Source organism: Hemitrygon akajei, chromosome 23 (genome assembly GCF_048418815.1).
Source record: "Hemitrygon akajei chromosome 23, sHemAka1.3, whole genome shotgun sequence".
In the NCBI taxonomy this organism is placed as follows: Eukaryota; Metazoa; Chordata; class Chondrichthyes; order Myliobatiformes; family Dasyatidae; genus Hemitrygon; species Hemitrygon akajei.
This window is the reverse complement of record NC_133146.1, coordinates 9,543,913-9,549,276: the sequence shown is the minus strand read 5'-3', so window position 1 is coordinate 9,549,276 and position 5,364 is coordinate 9,543,913.

Below are 5,364 nucleotides of genomic sequence, written 5' to 3'. Positions count from 1 at the left end.
GCCGAATCCGCCCGCCCGCACTCGGCGTTTCAATTCAAACCCGCTGCGGAGGCACCGCTACAACAAACTTACTCCTACTTCCTCGCGGCAGATGTGTCTAGAGTGGGCCGCTTTAAAATACTACAATTTTTAAATATTGCATTATAAAACAAACTATATAGGCTAATAAAGTGAATAAATAATTAGTAAATTGGCTTATTATTGTCACATGTACCGAGGTATAGTGAAAAATTGCCATTCATACAGATTGTTTCTTGGTATCGGTGCATTGAGGTTGTACAATGGAAAAGCAAAGAGCAATGCAGAATAAAGTATTAGAGTTACAGAGAAAGTGCATAACAGGTAACAATAAGATGCAAGCTATATTGTGATGATTGATGTCCCTTTTATCCTGCTAGAAGTCCGTTCAATCGCCTAAGACTTTATATCTTCTGCCTGATGGGAGTGGGGCTGGTTGGGGGTCTTTGGTCACGTGGACGGCTTTTCTAAGGCCAAGAGGACTGTAGACAAGTTCCACAGAGGGGTGACTGGTTCTCCTGATGTTCTGAGCTGTGTCTGTAATCCTCTGCAGAGGAAAAGGTTGTTGGCGTGATCCCATGTCGCTACAGTTTGCTATGAGGAAGCCCCTCTGTCACTTAGTAGTGAACCACCCCAGGGAGCCACTTGAGGGGCAACAACCCTCCTGGTTTGAAGGGATGTAACTAGAACATGAAGTAACACATTCTCTGTGAATGTAAAAATGACAAAACATTGCACAGTTTATTCTTGTAAATAATTTATTATGAAAAAAGTCTATTTTGAAATAAAAATGTCCTCTTCAGCACTGCCATTTTGTTAAATTGTTAGTGAGGCTTCACTGAATATTTGATTCTTATTGCAGAGCAATATATTTTGATTTTGGTAATAAAATGTCAGTTAATGTGTTCAATATAATTATATCACTAGCTATAGCAATTATCTGGCGCTCACATGGGTAACTGAACACTCCTTATTTTTTATAAAAACGGAAAATGTAGAAAACACTCAACAGGTCAGGCAGCATCTGTGGAAGAGAAACCAACCAACACACACAAAGGGCTGGAGGAACTCAGCAGGCCAGGCAGCATCTATGGAAAAACATACAGGCAACGTTTTGGACCGAGACCCTTCATCGGAATTGGAGAAGAAAAAAGATGAGGAGTCAGTGTAAGAAGGGGAGAGGAAGGAAAAACACAAGATGATAGGTGAATCCAGGAGGGGGGAGGGGGAAGTAAAGGGGCAGGTGTAGCTGTTGTTCCATTTGCAAGGTTAAGTGCCAGGAGTGAGATCAATGCGGAGGGATGAATAGACAAGGGAGCTGCGTGGGGGGGGGGGGGTGTGGAAGGGGTGGGAGGGAAAGATGTGCTTGGTAGCGGGATCCCATTGGAGATGGTGGAAGTTGTGGGGTGGTGGGAAGATGGGGTGAGGTATGTGAAATGGAAGAGCTACAGTTGAAGGCAGCATTGATGGTGGAGAAAGGGAAGCCCCCTTCTTTGAAGAAGGAGGATATCTCAGTAGTTCTGGACTGAAAAGCCTCATCCTGAGAGCAGGTGTGGTGGAGACAGAGTCGAGGTATGCAGATACAAGTTCAGTGGGGCAGAAACAATGGGTCTACCTGGACAAATGGGTTTGTGGTCTTGGGTAGGAGATAGAAACAGGATGTATGGGGTGAAGGAACTCTGATGGATGGGAGATCCCCAGAGTAAATAAGGTCAGTGAAGGTGTGGGAGAAAGAATCCACGTCTGTTTACTCTTTCTACAGATGCTGCCCGATCCGCTGAGTGTTTTCTGGTTTTATTTCAGCTTTCCAGCATCTGCAGATCTGTTGTTGTGATAAACTATGTATACCTGTCTGGACACGCCCCTCTGCTGACTGCTCCTGTGGCTCCTCCCACAGACCCCTGTATAAAGGCGATTGGGGCACTGCTCCTCCCTCAGTCTCCGAGATGTCGTGCTCCCTTTTGCTGCTAATAAAAGCCTATCGTTCACTTCCAGTCTCCAAGAGTTATTGATGGTGCATTGATGCCTTCATTAAGTCAGAGGTGCAGCGGCTACTCAGGGAGGGAATCATTGAGCCAAGCACAAGTCCTTGGAGGGCCCAGGTGGTCGTTGTTCGGACCAGGCAGAAGAATAGGATGGTCGTGGACTATAGCCAGACCATCAATAGGTTCATGCAGCTTGACGCGTACCCGCTACCCCGCATCGCGGATATGGTCAACCAGATAGCTCAGTACAAGGTGTACTCGACCATAGACCTAAAATCCGCTTACCATCAGCTCCCCATCCGCCCAGAGGACCACCCCTACACCGCCTTCGAGGCGGGCGGCAGGCTCTATCACTTCCTGCGCGTCCCCTTCGGTGTCACAAATGGTGTCTCTGTCTTCCAGAGGGAAATGGACCGGATGGTGGACCAGTGCCAACTGATGATAACATCACCATCTGTGGTCACGACTGGCAGGATCACGACGCCAACCTCCAACGATTTTTCCAAGTGGCCAAAGCTCTTAACCTCACCTATAATAGGGACAAGTGTGTGTTTGGAACCATCCGACTTGCTATCCTTGGGTATGTCGTGGAGAACGGGGTCATTGGCCCTGAGCCCGACCGTATGCGCCCCCTGTTGGAACTCCCTCTTCCCACCACCCTCAGAGCCCTCAGATGGTGCCTGGGCTTCTTTTCCTATTACGCCCAATGGGTCCCTCATTACGCAGACAAGGCCCGCCCCCTGGTCAAGTCCACCGCATTTCCACTCTCAGCCGAGGCCCGCACGGCCTTCAGCCGCATTAAAGGGGGCATTGCCAAAGCAACGATGAATGCGGTGGACGAGACCATTCCCTTCCAAGTAGAGAGTGACGCCTCCGACTTCACGCTGGCTGCTACCCTCAATCAGGCAGGAAGGCCGGTAGCATTCTTCTCTCGTACCCTTCAAGGCCCTGAAATTTGGCACTCCGCAGTGGACAAAGAAGCCCAGGCCATAGTGGAAGCTATTAGGCACTGGAGGCACTATCTCGCCGGCAAAAGGTTCACCTTACTGACCGACCAACGCTCAGTTGCGTTCATGTTTAGCAACCAACAGCGGGGCAAAATCAAAAGTGATAAAATTTTGAGGTGTAGAATGGAACTCTCCACCTACAACTATGATATCCTGTACCGGCCTGGAAGGCTCAATGAGCCCCCTGATGCCCTATCCCGGGGAGCGTGTGCCAGCACACAGCTCGACCAGCTATACACCCTCCATGCAGATGTTTGTCACCTGGGGGTCACCCGATTTTACCATTTCGTGAAAGCCCGGAACCTGCCTTACTCGCTTGAGGAAATCAGGACGATGACCAGGGACTGTCAAGTCTGCGCTGAGTGCAAACCGCACTTCTACCGTCCTGACAAGGCACAACTTATCAAGGCCACCCGCCCCTGTGAGCGACTGAGTGTTGACTTTAAGGGCCCCCTTCCCTCCACCAACCACAATGTCTACTTTCTCAACATTATCGACGAGTACTCGCGGTTCCCCTTTGCCATCCCCTGCCCCGACACCACTGCCACATCCGCCATAAAAGCCCTGCGCCAGCTCTTCACTCTGTTCGGATATCCCTGCTATATCCACAGTGACAGAGGGTCCTCCTTTATGAGTGACGAGTTGCGCCGTTCCTGCTGGCTAGGGGTATTGCTACTAGTAGGACCACGAGCTATAATCCCCGGGGAAATGGACAGGTGGAGAGGGAGAATGCCACTGTGTGGAAGGCCACACTTTTAGCCCTTAAGTCAAAAGGGTTGCCGGTCTCTCGATGGCAGGAGGTCCTCCCCGAGGCACTCCACTCCATCCGCTCCCTGTTATGTACGTCCACCAATGCCACCCCTCATGAGCGACTCTTTTCTTTTCCCAGGAAGTCTGCCACTGGGACCACCCTACCGACATGGCTGACGTCCTCAGGGCCAGTGCTGCTCCGGAATCATGCGCGGAGCAATAAATACTCCCCGCTGGTCGAGAGGGTTCACCTACTACATGCGAACCCCCAGTATGCCTACGTGGTCTTACCTGATGGGCAGGGGGACACGGTCTCCATCCGCGACCTGGTGCCCACAAGAGCACCAGACCCCTATCCTGAACACTCCACGGTGACTATGAACCCCGTACCCACCGATGTATATACCCACGAGACACCGCGCACGCCAAGCCCTACACAGGCTCCTCATGACACTCCCATACCGGGCGCCACGCACACGCATGAGGGATTACTGACGCCTAACGGGCTGGCACCTCAAGTCAGGCCGGAGCCAGCACAACCACCGTCTCCGGTGCAATCACCACCGGTGCTACGTAGATCGCAGCGACAGTCTCGACCGCCTGGTAGACTTAAACTGTAAATATATTTGTAAGAAACTTCGCCCCGTGGGGACTCTCTTTTAAAACAAAGGGGGGGGGGGGTGAATGTGGTAAACTATGTATACCTGTCTGGACACGCCCCTCTGCTGACTGCTCCTGTGGCTCCTCCCACAGACCTCTGTAGAAAGGCGATTGGGGCACTGCTCCCCCCCTCAGTCTCTGAGATGTCGTGCTCCCTTTTCCTGCTAATAAAAGCCTATCATTCACTTCCAGTCTCCAAGAGTTATTTATGGTGCGTCAATTGTTGTTGTTGATTTCACTGCCATCTTTCTTCCGAGAATGCTAACCTTGAAGAAGCCTTCTTCTGCTCCTTGATGGGACTTCTTTCTGTCTAATTTTCCTAGTGCGCTCTCTGTAACAACATGTTCCACAACACTGTTCTGGGAAACTTGTATAATCTTCATGGGATTTCTAAACACAGTAGGGATGGCACGGGATTTGTTTTAATGCCATTAAAAAGCAGAGAAGTAACTTAGAGGCCAAACTATTGTTGGATTTAGCAGGAGAGAACTCACACAAAAATTTACGTAATTTAATAGCTCAGGGAGCCGGTAAACTTAACAATAGCCTTCAACCAACATAATCAAAGATCCTGCATGTCCCAGACTTCCCCTCTTCTGTCCACCCCCCATTGGGCAGAAGATACAGAAACCTGAAAGCCCTTTCCACCGGGCTCAAGGGTAGCTTCCACCTGGTTATTGTAAGACCATTGAATGGTTCCTTAGTACAATAAGGTGGATTCTTGACCTCACAATCTGTCTCATGATCTTGCATCTTTTTGCTTTTCTGCACTGCACGTTCTCTATAGCTGTTACACTTTATTCTGCATTCTGTTATTATTTTACCTTGTTCTCCCTAATGAACTGTTATGATCTGACCTGTATGAACAATATGCAAGGCAAGCTTTTCGCTGTATCTTGGTATATGTCAAAATCAGAATTCAAATCAGATTTATTGTTCATTTG